The following is a 15,997-nucleotide window of genomic DNA, read 5'->3' on the forward strand; positions in this document are numbered from 1 at the left end:
AGATCATTGGTGCTCTGCACATGGCAGAAGGCTTTGCTCATGTTGGGAAGGAATGGTTTTCCAGCATTGCCTACAATGATATCAGTGGTTGTTTTGGTCTCATTGAGGGGCAGAGTGAGCTAACTTCTTTGGTCAAAGATCTAAATCCTTATTTCTGAATCAGCTTGTCAGAATAGCAGTAACATTATTTTAATCTCAATTTGTCTCTCTTTTTGTTTAACTCAATAGAAATTTGGAAGATCAAGAGAAGTTTGTAAGTTTCCTTAACCCTCTCTGTGTGTGTGACTGTGTGTGCATGTATGCATATGTATATGTTTACGTATGAGGAACCATATTCCTTTACCTAGGTATTTATATTTCTACTTGCAATTATCCAAATAGATCATACTCTAGTGATGAGAATGCATTTGAGCTACTGAAAATTATTAGTGACATAAAATTTTACCTATGATCTGTTCACAGGATCTTAACAGGATCCATAGTAACTTTTTTATGATTGCAAAAGCATCAAAACAGTTTAGCAATTCTGTCTACCTTGCTCCCTCATGCATACCACCTCATTTTCATCTTGAGCCAATATTAGTTTCTCTGCTTAAAAGGTGAGGTTTTTCAATATCACTCTACCTTTGGCATGCTGGGACTCTGTTTCTGGGAAGGAATGGTGGGAGGGGGAGAGAGAGAGAAAGAGACAGACAGATTGAGAGACAGAGTTAGCAAATTTCCTGGTGTAACTACTCCTGTAAGAGCTGATTTCAAACTGCCAACAGTTTAAAAATAAGCTCACAGAATTCCTAAGTCTGTAACAGGCAGTATCTCAATGCAGAACAACCACTAATGCACCCCAAGTTTTCAGATTCAGACTCCTATGTTTTATTATGCCACAGCTTTTTATCTCTTTATATGGTCCTCTCTTTAGTTTAATTTACTATAAGCCTTAAAACTAGATTTCAATTCTGTCCTCTAGATTTCTCCCTCTCAATCCATTGTCTAAGTGGCAAGCAGAGAGCTCTAGCATGTAACTTTGATTTGGTATTACTCTTGATGCATTCAACTCTGTCAGAGGCTTCCTGCTGCCCTTATGAAAAAATTTAAACTCTTTATACAATTGATTTGGTTCAAATGCAATGAACTTTGTTTATATATCAAATTGTATCGAATCTTGACTCTTTCAGAGTCCTCCATTATCCTATATCATTTAAATTAGACCCTCTGTTTCTTCCAGATGTTCCTGTGGTAGGTGGAATAATAGCTCCCAAGGATGTCTACGTCCTAGTCCCCCAAAATATGAATATGTTGCTTTACGTTGCAAAAGGGACTTTGCAGATGTGATTATTGTGAGGAACCCTGAGATAGGGAGAGTATCCTGAATTATCTAGGTAGGTGTAGTCTAACAACATGAACTGTTGCAATTAGAGAAGCTGTCCTCGTGCTGTCAAAGAAACGTGATTTGAAAGTACTCAAACCCCTGCTTTTGCTGTCAGAGGAGAAGACCAGAAGCCAACCAATGCAGCAGCCTCTAGAGAAAAGGTAAGAATGGTTTTCACTTTACAGCCAGCAAGATAATGGAACATGGACCCTCCAGCTGCAAGGAGCTGAATTCTGTCAATAATACTAATGAGCAGGAAATGAATTCTCCCCTTGAGCCTTTAGAAAAGAATACAGCCCTGCTGATAGCTTGATTTTAGCCCAATGGCTTCTGGACTTCTGACCTCTGAAACTGTGAGATAATATACTTGTGTTGCTTAAGCTGCCAAGTGTGTGGTGATTTGGTGTGGCAATAAGAGAAGACTAATGCAGGTCCCTTCATCAGATTCCAAGAATCAGCTCTGGATATTCCACATAATGCCCTTTCTATTCAAATTCAACCCATTTTGCAGGCTCCAGTCCTGAAGCCATCTTTTCTCTTTACCCCACAGTGATAGCATTATTTCCTCAATTTGTTATCTCTGTCATTCATTTAAGCAATGCATTTATTTGATCATTGCTTTCCCAAGATAGCTTACAAGATTAAAGAAATACTGTGCTATTAATTCAAACTTTGTTCTTTATACCTTTTCAGTGTTTTGTATTCCCAGTTTCATCCTTATTAGGTACATCATTTTCTCTCTTTATTTTTAATTATGTTAGTGGGTATTATGCACTGAATATTTGTATCCCTTCTATAAATCATATGTTAAATCCCTAATCCCCAGTATGACAGTATTTGGAGATGGAAGCAGTTAGGGTTAGATGAAGTCTTGAGGTCCTGAGGGTGTCACTTGTCTGGGACACCCATTAGGCTTGTGTTAGACCTATCCATTCATCATCCAAGCCTTTTAACACTAGTTTCATATTCTTTACCTTTTCCTTTTTGCTTATTTTCTTCAAGTCTTTCAGTTTAGGAATTTTTTAGCTGTCTTCATCCCACACATGGAGGGTTTTCTGTGTGTGTGTGTGTGTGTGTGTGTGTGTGTGTGTGTGTGTGTGTGTTTTAATCCCTCATGATGGAATTAGTGTCCTTATAAAAAGAGACACTGGAGAGCTTGCTCTTTCTTTAACACACGAGGACACTGCCATGAAGCAGCTGTTTTAAGCCAGGAAGAGACCCTTTGTCAGAAGCTGATCATGTTGGCAGGCCGATCATATATATGTAGCCTTCAGAACTATGAGAAAGTAAATTTCTGTTTATTTTTTATTTTTTATTATTATTATTATTATTATTATTATTATTTATTTATTTATTTTTTTAGAGACAGAGAAACCTGGAAAGGAGCAGAGAGAAAGCGACAGAGGATCTGAAGCAGGCTCTGTGCTGACAGCAGTAAGCTCAATGTGGGGCTTGAACTCAAGAACTGTGAGATCGTGGCCTGAGCTGACATCAGACGCTTAACGAAGTGAGCCACCCAGGTGCCCCATAAATTTCTGTTGTTTGAGTAATCTAGCTTGTGGTATTTTGTCATGGTACCAAACAGATCAAGATAGTGGGTAACCCTGACTGTTCATCATAAAGACTTATTAATGTCTAAAGTCAATCAATATGTTAACGGCCCTGACTCCAAGTGATTCAAGTACTTGAATACTAACACTGATCCATCAGCCCCTCTTGGCATATAATGCACGCTGTATTTACTATGTACTTACCAAGTTCTCTACTATTTTCATTTAACTCTTGAGCCTTTACTAAATCATTTCTCTCCTTCCATAATATATCATTTAGAACACCTGCTGAATAGTTGCATTGCCTGACTATACCAGAACTTTCTACCATTCACCTACTGAAGGACATTCGGGTTGTTTCCAGTGAAACTGTTGTGAATATTTGTATGCAGGTATTTGTGTGTATATAAGTTTTCATTTCTCTAGGGATAAATGTCCAAGAATGTGATTTCTGGGTCAAATGATATTGCATATTTAATTTTGTAAGGTGATGAACAGTCTTCCAGAGTGGCTATACCCTTTTATATTCCCACCAGAAATGTATGAGAAATACAGTTTCTCATATGCAAGTATTTAATATTATCACTTTTAAAAAAAAATTTTAGCTGTTCTGATAGGTTTGCAGTGACCAATAGTTTATCATTTCAGTGATGATGATTTCCAGAGTTCTATGTGAATCTTTTCCATAACTGTTTAATTGTTTATAGTAATTTCTCATTCTGTGCTATATTTGTGTTTCAGCTGTTATTTCCTTAACTATTTCATATGTATTATTTTATATTCAATATTTAATAATTTTAGTTTAAGTCCTTGGAAGTCTAGATATGTTTGTTATTTCTGCAGACCCTCCACTGTGGTGGTTTATATCTTATATATTCATTACTTCGATTTTGTGATAAGCTCACATTGGCTGAATTTAATGTGTATGATTCCTGAGAGCCAAAAATGAAGATTTCCTCTAGATAGGATTTGGACTCTCATGCTGGCAGCCACAAGTTGCTGCTGACTTGGGATCCCTTCAGCCTTTCTTGAGGGTCTGAACCAAATGCAGTGATCTCAGTTTCACTTCCAGCATTTTAATGAGACCCTCCCTCCCACATTAGTTTCCAATCTCAGAACTTACAGGCATGAATGCTGGGTTTCCAGATTGCTTAACATTAATTTTTTTCCTAAGTTTTAGCTAATTATTGTTATTGTGAGTGTGTCTAGATCATCGGAGAATGCCTTTCCTAAAATTTTAGGAATTTAGTACAATATATGCTGTTACAATTGACCTAAGATCTTTATTTTGTAGTAGGAGGGCGTTGCTGAGCGTGTCTTCTGTACTACTGCCAGAAGCATATGTCCTTGGTTCCATTTCTCATAGTTGTTATGGTTGCCTCTTAGTAGTGCTTTGTTCATCAAATAGTGCTCACTTAATGGATGAACAAACACAGGAATGAATACATCAATGAAAAGTATAGATACATGGTCTCAATTCATCACCTCTTTGGGATGTATCAGATTCAGATTCAAACAGCTTTCTCTTAGAAAACTTCCCTTCAAAAAATGTAATTAAGCTATGGTGTTTTAACAACAAAATTTTCTACATACTCCCCAACACACACATCTGTATGATTTTGCCACAACAATACGATCACTGTGTGATAAAAACAGAACAAAACTGTAAAGCATAATTTTTAAAAGCTGATGAAGGTCAAAGATGAGGATACCTATGAAACAATAAAAATCAAAAGAAAAAAATAAAAATGTGACATGTTACAGATGACTAATCTGAATATATAGAGCTGGTGATTCCTGATTGAAATGACTGACCCAATACAGACAAATCATTTGAAACCATGTTCATTCAAAAGCTAGAATCACACCTCTGCTGTCTAGACAGTGTATTTGTTATATTACAAAAACCTAACCTTTCAAGGTCATAGCAGATAACATTTTTTCTTCTAATATTCTTGTTATACTCAGTATAATGAAGTCTTATCTTCTCTAGAATTACACACATACATAAAAAATTTAAGCAAAAAGTATTGCATTGATCGCTAGATGATTGAAATACTTTCCTACTCAGTGTAATTGGTGGCTTATTTAACTGTTGATTCCTTTCTTAATACATCAAAATGTTATTCATATGTGGCAACAATACTTTTTAAGGCAAAATAAACATAATGAACTCATAATATTTTTTTCATATTTATTCATATTTTCATATCTATTTTGGTAATTTTGATGCACTATTGGCCTTCATGTGGACAAATGCCATTAATTAAAAAATAAAAAAACCCTTTATATCATGAACAGGTATGCCAGAACTTCTTATTTACTAGCTCCATAAAAAATAGTTACATGGCAAAAGTAAGCAACGGCATAGACTTGAGGAAATTTGGTCTTATAAAATAAGTCTGAAAGAATTCTAGTTTCTCTCTAGGCATAAACTTTAGGGTTTTTAATTGTATGGATGAATCTTAATGCCAAGAAAATTGAGATCAAAAGTGGGTTTTTTACCCCTCAGAGTAACTTGTCTAGAAAGAAATCTGAATGTAATAGAAACATGATTTAAAAAATAGCAATTTAGGAGGCTGGCAATTGCAAGGAAATGAAAAACACAGTGAGATATGTCAAGCACTACAGTATAAATAATAGAAAAATATGCAGTTTTTCAGATTAAATAAACTATCCTACCATTTTTGATGCTCATCACAATGCTATTTAGTACTATAGTTTGAAGCATCCAAGTAACTATTTAGGCAGTATTAACCAAAGGTAGTTTCATAAAGAAGCAAGTCTTTGAGCCTTATAAAACACAGCTTTTGGAATTTGATGTGCTCTGTGGAGTGTTCCAGATTTTAAAATGTCTTTCTGCAAAAAAAGCTAGGTCTGTGGAAACAATATAAAGGAAAGAACAGTCAGGATCCAGGATCTTACCAGAGAGGGACAAGGATGACACCACCTGAAAGAATAATCCACAGGAAGAGGAAGAGGAAGGAGGAGGTGCAGGGGGCTGCCATTCTCAGGTTTGGCTGAAATGCATTAGTTGGCCTAAGGCCAGAGTCCACACATATGCCAAATCCTAAGGTATCTGCTGCCAATTTTCCGCTTCTCATTTCCACTGCCGCTGGGATATGTGGCATTATAAATGTGCCAATTAAACAAGATCCTTTCTTTGGTTTTCAGGATTCTTTATTAACACTGTCCATTTTTTTTTTCTGATTGTAGCTTACCATATATAATTGAGCATGCAGTTTCCTTAGTGTTTTTTAGTCTTTGTAAAGCACAGAAACTATAATCTTTACTTGTAGAAACAATTTAAATAAGGAGAAAAATATAAATTAGGTCAAGAAACAGAAACACTGTGTTCAAAAGCAGCTTAACCAACTTTAGAATTCATTTATCACAAGTGTACAGGGTATCTGGGTGGTGCAGTGGGTTAAACATCAACTCTTGATTTTAGCCCAGGTCATGATCTCATGGTTCATGAGCTGGAGTCCCATGTCCAGCTCTGCACTGACAGCTTAGAGCCTGCTTGGGATTCATTCATTCATTCATTCATTCATTCATATTATCTCTCTCTCAAAAATAAATAAACTTAAAAAAATAAAGAAGTGTATACTTTGATCTATAAACTGAGTGAGCTCTTCAGCTAGCTAGTGTTAGCGCCCCCTGAAGGTCATAAGAGGAAGAAAGAGTGATACCTGACTGCCTGACTGTAAACCATGTCAGTGGTTTCTTCTTAACTCTCCAGATGAAATCCCAAGTCACTGAGTATCGCACAAAAGACCTTTCATGATTTTGCCTCTTCCCGATCTCCAGATTTATTTCTGAATCTTTCCTCATGTGTTTGCAACACTACACTCAGAGTGGCCTGCAGTATGTCCAAAAGCACCAGCCCTTTCATAGCCTGATGCGCTGGAACACACCACGACCATTTCCTAGAAGGTCTATTCTTTGATTTTTTTTACCCGAAAAATTTCTACCAATCGAGAAAGACTCATATCAGGACTCAGTCCCTTCATATATCCCACATCTGGGTGAAATGCCTTTTTCCTGATCTCCCAACAACACACATATGCATTGCTTTCATAATGCTTACCAAACCGTACTTTATTAACTATTTTATTCATCTGTTTCCTCCTCTGGATTTTGGAAATATCTGTGTCTCTCATCTCAGCATCCTTAGTACACATCAGACCATCAGACACATCACAGATGCTCAATAAAGGAATGCATTTCATAAGAGTTTTCCCACTATTTTGTGCAGGTCAGGAACAATCTCTTGTGCCTAGCACCATTTTTATTCAGACAACGGTTAAGGCTCCTCTCAGGATGTTATGTTATGGATCTGTTCTGATGCTGCCTCATAACATCTAATTGTTCGATTTGTCTGTCTAGTTATTGGCAGCCTGCTGGGTGTTAGGAGGCAAACTCACAGCTATTTTAAGAGCTACTTATTGAGTCAGCCCTGAAAGTTTTGTTTATCATTTTTTTTGTATTCTGCTTCCTTTTATATTCATTGGGACCACTCAAAAGCATTTAAAGCCATCTTCCAATTTATTTTTCCAATGTATATTTCCAGCTGAGTTCTTTTTTATTACTTGGTAGTTCTTCTTGCAGAATTCTCAGACGGGCTTTGAGAAGAGTTCACATCACATTATTCCAGTTTCTTAGTTGTTTATACCATTATAGTGAGGAATGCAACAGGAGGGAGAAGAAAGTCAGATTCTCTTTGAGAGGTTAGATAGTACTGCATAGCAATTAGAGTAAGCAGAAGAAAAGATGTGGAAGCAGAGACATCCAGGTAGATTCTTGATCTAATGTTTAAGGCCTCCCCCACAGCTGCCATTTAAGAGGAGAAAATCTCTGTTAGGAATTTATCCTGACTTCAAGAATGTGCCAAGCCATGTAATTAAAACCAGAAAGGTAGTTGATACAGGAAAAGCAAATAAAAGCAGTGACTCAAAGAAGGCGTAGCAGCTGCTTTTTGAATTCCTCTGTTTGTGCTTGGAAGGGGAGAATCAAACTTCAAGTAAGACAGAAAGTGGCAGCTAGCATAATGTTATTTCTGAGCCCCCAAACTAGCACTGCTCTTTGCCTTTCTGTCACCGTGGGGCTGTATTCCATATCAATGTGCGATAGAAGAAAACTAGTCACATTAGGGAAAAGAGAAAATAAATGTGTTTCCTTATTAGAACACCTCTTAGAGCACTTTCTTGGAGTTTGGAATCCCTAGGAAGGGGGTTTTTAAGTGGTCATGCAGTTCCTATGAAGTAGCAGGGCAGGAGGCTGCTAGGCTGGCTTTCAGACTTCCACAGATTTAGCTAATAAAGAGACAATGGATTTAAACCATGTATTATTATCATTGCAGCAGGTGACATGAGCTCCATGCTTTCCTGGGTCCTTCTGGCTTCCCAAGTTCCACAGGGGTGATGCCTGGAGGGCCCAGTTGTCTGTGTCACATCAGAGGAACCCCGAGCTTAGGCAACCCCTAATCTTACAAGAGAACTGCTAGCAAACCCATCTATCCTCCCCTACAGAAAGGGACATTACCTTTATTAACCAGAAATATAAGCAAATCTGGCCAGAGAGGAGAGGGAAGCATTTCTACGTTACTCTCTTAGAATGTCTCCCCATACAAACATTCTTATATTGACATTCTTAAATTCTTAAAATGCTTCTGTTCAGAAGAATGTATGAAAATATGAGACACATAGGGAGAATTACTCCCAACAAGGATATAACATGTAGTGTTTTCCAAATTCACATAAATCACTAAAATTACCCTTCCTTCTTTTTTTCCTATGCATTTTCCCCAGTCCAATGCTCCTTAGAATGCTCTTTGAAATACATTGGTGGAGGGATTGTACAAAGGGCTCAGAATTAGATACCTTGGTTTAAAGGACAGCTTAAGACTTTGTAGTTATATGATCTTGAGCAAGTTTCTTAAGTCATAAAGAGCCTGAGCAAGTTTCTTAAGTCATAAAGAGCCTCGGTGGTCAAGGAAATCAACAAAAAACTGAATCATTGTGACAAAGTTCATGAATATGATGTACCCAAGAAAAAGTCAAAGTAGCCAACAAGAATTGTTAGTTCCTCTGCTTTACTTCTTTAAAAAAATCCTTTTTCTTTCTAAAGTACCTTCATTTTCTCAGTTTTATGTATTTGCTCATTTTCAGAGAGTTCCTCAAACATATTCCAGACACATCCAGTAAGACACAATATCCAATCTCTGTGAAGTCAAAAATTGACTTTGCCCCTTTTTCCTTTTTAATACAAATTTCACTCATTTTAATGATGTGGACTTTTTCTCTCTGGAATGAGATTAAAAATACAATTTTGGCAAATCACACTATTACTGTAAGTTAAAGAACTAGATTTACTGGTGCAGTCAGTGTATCTTACTTAAATCAAGTTTCCAAGAAGCAGGGCCTAAGAAGGAGGGATACAAGTATGTAGGGCATGAGTAAACTCTAAACACAACCAGTAAGGAATAGAGGGAACTGGAATACAGCCAGATTAGAAGCTCAAGGAAGACCTGGTTTAACTGCTAACTAGTATCAGTCAGCCTTTTCCTACAGGGAACTCTGGAGCATAGGTGGCATCACAGATGCATCTACTCTCCAGGCAAGGAAGCTGGCCTTTGGCATATTGGTATCAGTTAGATGCTGGCTGCAGGATACCTTCAGAGCAGAGGCTGTGGTCTCCCTGCTACTTCCCTCTACACTAAAACAAGTCTTAGGGGAAGGATGCAACTCCCCACCATTAGCAGCCCTACCTGGTAAAGAGGACCTGGGTGGGACAGCAACAGAATCTCCTGCAGCAAGAGACCAGCTAGAAAGACTTCGATAGCAGTAAAGTTCATGTAAGAGATAGAATAGCTCAGTATAGGGTGATGCTATTACAGATGGAGTGAAGTGGGTGGATGCAGGATGTAAAAAATAATGAATGCTAAAGGTAAGATCTATCAATTGCTTCTCTGTTGGTGTTCTTTCCTTACATCTGATTCCAAACATTGTGTCTCCTCTTGAAATTCTTCAATCTGCTTCAATCTCCATAAATCTCTTAGTTGCTAACTATTTTGCCTGGCACTTTGACTTTGTGTTTTATTCTGACCCTTTGGTTGGCAATTTCCCAGGTACTGTCTATTGCACAGCCTTTAGAAATCTCATTTTGCACTCCTGATCTCAACTTATTTCCCTGGCCTCTGACATACTACTGCCTAAATGCTTATAAATCTCCTGTACTCTGCTTTTCTGGTCCCAATTGCCTGCCTTGCCCCCACAACCTTCTAGCTGTGAAGTAGCATAGACAGAGCCACTTGCAGACTAGGACCCAAATAACTTTGCAGAAAATCTTGCTCCAGACCATAGTAGCAGTCAGAAATAGCAGGAAGGGAAGCTACAGATAAAACCAAAATGGTTTTTATTCTTTCTTTCTTCCTTCCTTCCTTCCCTCCTTTATTTCCTCCTTCTCTCCTTCCATTCCTTCCTTTCGTTCCTTCCTTCCATTCATTCCTTCCTTCCTTTTTAAGATTTACAGATTACAGCCTGGACCTATTTACTATAGAAACAAAGAAATATAGTGAGTTTTATTGTCTGTAGTATAAGAATATTTTATAGTCTTGTTACTACCGTATCAACTATTCTCTTATGAATGAGACTGATGCCATCAGTAACACATAAAACAATCGCTTTCCAGTTGAATCAGGTCACAGTTTGACCACAACCAAATTGACTTATTTACAAATATTTGGTGCTTCATATGGAAGGCATTAATTATCTTGAAATTTTACCTTTCTGGGTGATTCCCTCTTTCTCTTAAATGTGATCAATATATGCAGTTAGTGTAATAAAAGTTTGATTGAGTAGAACACTTGGAAAGTGGTCTTTTTGATAACTTAGAAATTAACCCAATTTGTCTCAATAGTCCTGGTGAAACTCTTTTGAAAATGCATTAGTCCATTTCTTGTCTTGCAAATGGAGCCTTTGAAAATAATTGACTTTTTGTTTTATAACTGAAAATCTTACTGGATCACAAGATTATCTGAACAACTGTCACTTAACTAGATTAAAGGCTTAGGGAGGTTGCCTTGAAAGTTTTTTGAAAAATTTTTTAAATTTCATGATGAAACTTTATTTTCCTATCCCTTATGTCATTTTCTGACAAGCCAAGTGCAGACAATGTACAGTTAATTGAGGTTTCTGCTAGGTTCCAGTGTGATTAATCAAGGTTTTGGTGTAAAATAATTCATTTTTCATGCATAGAGACATCTCTAATTTAGCCTTATTTTTTACAGGGTTAGAGGGAAAATCTGAGCCCATACATTTATTTGAAATACAATTAGAATAATAGAAACATCTATATCTTCTTAGCATTAAAGACTGTAGAATGGACAATTAAAAGCTATCCCAGATTAATACTATTAAAATGTCATGAGTAATATAGGCCTGGCCATCTGATTTATCATTCATCATTACTATATAACTTACTCAGAAGCCATGTAATGAGGGATGCTAAATTAACACAGCTATGAATTCTTAAGTAGAGTAGGAAAAAAATCCTCAGATTAGACTGCTTCTCAGAATAAGGACTTCAACTGTCTAACATGTGATTCACTAAAATGGAAACTTGGGGATTTGCTCGGCATATGCTATATCTAAGTTACCTGCAGAAGTGTGGAGCATCTTTTCATGTGCCTGTTGGCCATCTGGATGTCTTCTTTAGAGAAGTATCTATTCATGTTTTCTGCCCATTTCTTCACTGGATTATTTGTTTTTCGGGTGTGGAGTTTGGTGAGCTCTGAGGGAGGGGAGGGTGGGTGATGGGTACTGAGGAGGGCACCTTTTGGGATGAGCACTGGGTATTGTATGGAAACCAATTTGACAATAAACTTCATATATTGAAAAAAAAAAAAAAAAGAAGTGTGGATGGCCAGTCACGAAGGTTACAATATTACGAAGACACTGTTTGGTACAAAGTGTGCAGTGTTGAACTGGCTGTGTGTATTAAAATGGCAACTGCTTTAACTGATTTTTTTTCAGGCAAAAGTTCTGGTAATAATTAGATATGTAGTTGTATGAATCGACAAAATCTAGATCTAAAACTAATCAATAGAAATGACTCCTCTGGGGGTGCCTGGATGACTCAGTCAGTTAAAGTATCTGACTCTTGCTTTTAGCTTAGGTCACGATCTCACAATTTTGTGAATTTGAGCCCCAAGTTGGGCTCTGAGCTGGTGGTATGGAGCTTACTTGGAATTCTCTGTCTCCTTCTCTCTCTGCCCCTGCCCCACTCTCACTGCCTCTGTCTCTCTCAAATGAATAAATAAACTTAAAAAAAAATCCTCTTGAAGTACATGTGCAGAGAACCATCTGGAGTCAGGCCACACTGAGAATCGTATTTGACACAGAAGAGGATCTGAACCTACAACGCCAGCTGATTAGATTTCTTTCTGTAAGAATTTAGGGACTTTATGTAGAGGGTCCCTGCAAAACCAAAATGAGTGTGTGACCTGTGATTTCAACAGAGTGTGGGGATGGTGAGCTGTTGACTTCAACCAAAGTAATCCCACTGCTCTCCTGCCTCACCATACAGCCACACATCAGCAACACCTGGAAAAACTTCTAAGAGCAGAAGGCTGAGTTCCATCCCAAGATCTGCTGGTTTGGGAGACCTAAGGTATGTTGTGAAAATTTGCATTTCTGACAAGTTCCAAGATGCTATTGGTCTGAGAGTCCCACTTTGAGAATTCTCAACATCTGTTATACATTGGATCACTTAATAAGAATTTATTTGAAGAAAGCATTTTCAAGCTAAAAATAAGTTTCAAATGTTGGAAGTACTTACATAATTAAAGTCTTTCTGGCATATCTATTTTTTCTTTTTATACCCTTTTCCCTGAGGTCCCTGGTACCTGCACCCCTCTGGCTGCCAAAGGCATCCCACTGTGCAATTTTTATTCATTCTTATTTACTTGTGTCCTTCCCTCTTTCCCTCCTTCCCTTCTCCACACATTCAAGACAATATATTGGAGACCCCAAGCCAGGTGCTATGCATTCTACTATGACTAACCCTTTGAGAAGGTTACCATCTGATATGTAAAGTATTCACATGATGACCTGGGTAAGAGGTACTGCAACAGATCTCTTCTCATACTGTTTTGCCAAGGAACAATTAATTTTTCCTAGGACTATGAAATGTTTCACTTAAGACATAATACTGGAACTTATTCTTAAATGATGAGTCAAATTTTCCCAGTCAGGAAAAAAAAGTGGTGTTTCAAGACAAAAAAAAAAAAGACATCATGAGACTGTGCTTAGAAATTTCTGAATGTCTGACAATTAGGGATGGAAAGAGAGTTTAGGAAAGAATAGCTTGAGGGAGACATTGTGTTCATGCCATTTTATCATCTTGGGTTGACATTTTATGGAGATTGGTGATTTATAATCTTTCTTAAATTTGTTCCCAATTCCCAGTGTTGTCCCCTGGCCCTACTCCATAGAAATTTGGATTTATTGCCTGTTGTAGAGCTTAGACCCCAGGGCTTTGATGATGCTCCCTGGGTCACTATAATATGCAGGTGGTATTGAGAACCACTGTGAAATCAGCTCTGACTCTAACCTATTCTGAAGCACTCATATTGGGTAACAAATATGGAGAGCTGAACTGAGGTGGTTCTCCAATTTTCTTACCTAGGTTTAAATAATATTTTTGTTTATATTTACACGCATGCATTTTTCTCTTCCAACTTCAACTGTTGTCAACCAAACAACCTTGGATCCTGACCCTGATTCCCCAGAGTCTACAAAGTCCTTCTCATGGGTGAATTCCTGCTTAATTCTGCAGATCCTCAAATAATGCTAGACATGTTCCTTTGCCTTTTTCTGAACCAACACACCTCTATATCTTGTAAGCAACACCTCTCTTACATCACAATTTTTCCTCCTTCCAGACGTCTCTTTCTTTCGTCCTTGCGTCCTCAGAGCCTATCTTAACTCCTACCACATGGCAAATACTCAACAAATATCAACTTCAATTGGTGTCAAAAGGAGGAGAAAAAGGCACACAAAAGATATAAAGAATACAGTGGTACAATAAAAGAAATAATAATGAATGCATGTTGTGACAACATTCTGGCACGTATTCCTTTCAGAGACTTGAACACCCTGTCTGCCCTTGCTTCTGCTCCCTGTGCCTTGCAGCTCCATTGTCCCACAACTGACATCACCTCACACTATCCTTGACTCAGAAGGGAGGAGAGGACCTTGAGATTCTATCTCAGTAGAGACTCCTCTTTTCCAGCACAGTTTTCCCAATCACGATATCTTGTTTGTTTCCTTCATAGCACTTAATACAACCTATCATTTGTTTCCTTATTTACTACCTTTCTTCCATCAAATTGTAAATACCAACAGGTCAAAAACCTAATCCATGTTAATCACAAATATTGTAACAATTTCCTAGTCCAGTGCTGGGTACCCAAAGGAGGGGATTCGATACATCTTTGTGGAATGAAGGAGTGAATGAGTAAATGAATGAATAAATGCGATAAAAAAAGAGAGAGAATGAGCACCAAGACAGATGTTTCCCAGTCCAATTTTATATCTAAAATAATATTTCACCAATATATTTATTTAAACAACTTACCACTTTATCAACAAAAACATCCCATTAATCCCATTATATCATTAAAAAAAGATAAATATACATGAAATGATGTAATCCAAACTGAAATAGTCACACTGATATTTTTATTAAGTTGTTACTGTATCCTCCATCTTTTTTAAAATAACTTATATAATTTACTAACATGAAATTTAACTAATTCTTTAAATACAGTTTGTTTGCAGGACTATTTATTTTTCTTGGAAGTCAAACCCCAGTTTATATTTGAAAAACATGTTTTCCTTTGTTATTTTATTTCATAATTTCATGCAAGTGTTGTTCTTGTCCACTGGATACTCACAGTCTGGTTAATTGTTGTTAATTGTTTCATAATCATTCCTGAGAAAAATCAATGAGAGAAATGTCACCTCTACACACGGGAGCAGACCACTTGGCCTCAAACAGACTTTCCTGACTCAGGCTGTAAATTACAATTATCTGGGGAACTTTTAAAACAAATACAGATGCCAGGCTCCACTCTCTGAGATTTTAATTTCGTTGATTTGGGGTACACTCGGGGGATTTCTACTATTTTTAATGCTCCCAGGTGATGTTAATATGCAGCCAAGGTTGAGAATCAATGATTTAAAGAAAGAAAAAGAACTATGCTCAAGCAGACAATGGACTGCTTGCTCTCCAGACTTTGAGAGTGGTCCAGACATTCAAATCAATTGAAACATCACATATGAAAGGCAGAGAAATTACTGCTACTTGTGTTCTCCGTGCTGGCAACCTGCACAGGCGATGGATATAAAAAACTTGGGCTGGAGACCTGCTAAATCTAGTGATTGGCTTGGAACTAGATCTGGTCATGAGGAGAATGAACGGCCACCCCATCCAAGCCCGGCTGTCTATCTCTCTGGCCCCTAGATGCTTTGGGCCAAGCCTCTGCCCATGCAGCTCTCCGTTCCTACAACATTCCTGCCATGTCCTTCTCCTCTCCTGCTGTTAACAGCCTGCCTTTCCTGCTGGAGCCAAAGCCATGATTTAGCACCAGTGGAGGTGCCACAGGATTGTTCTAGCTCCCCTTCCCCATCTTGTAGTCTGAACTACAATTTTTATAAATTTTTAAAGTTTGTGTATTTTTTGAGAGGGCAGGGGAGGGGCAGAGAGACAAGGAGACAGAAAATCCCAAGCGGGCTCCGTGGCTATCAGTGCTATCAGAGCCTCCTATACAGGGCTTGAACTCATGAACCCTGAAATCATGACCTGAGCTGAAACCAAGAGTCAGTCATGTAACCAACTGAGCCACCCAGGCACCCCCAGAACTATATATATATATATATTAAATCTTGAATTGAGAAACTACTTAGGTACTACGTATTACCATTAGGAATTTCACACTATTTCCTTTAGTCTTCATGCTAATCTCTTTTTAAACATCTAATATATTGTCTTATGCTGCATTTTACATTGCCATATT

The 15,997-nt window shown here is 37.7% G+C and overlaps 1 long non-coding RNA gene across 1 annotated transcript; it reads left to right on the forward strand.

Annotated features, from left to right (window-relative positions):
• Positions 1-255: 255 nt before the first annotated feature.
• LOC128314002 (uncharacterized) lies at positions 256-12,851 on the forward strand. Its single transcript, XR_008295281.1, has 3 exons — positions 256-1,527; positions 2,730-2,886; positions 12,505-12,851. It is a non-coding gene; the product is annotated as an uncharacterized LOC128314002 (long non-coding RNA).
• Positions 12,852-15,997: the final 3,146 nt, after the last annotated feature.

The sequence above is a fragment of the Acinonyx jubatus genome, chromosome C1, assembly GCF_027475565.1.
Source record: "Acinonyx jubatus isolate Ajub_Pintada_27869175 chromosome C1, VMU_Ajub_asm_v1.0, whole genome shotgun sequence".
NCBI lineage: Eukaryota > Metazoa > Chordata > Mammalia > Carnivora > Felidae > Acinonyx > Acinonyx jubatus.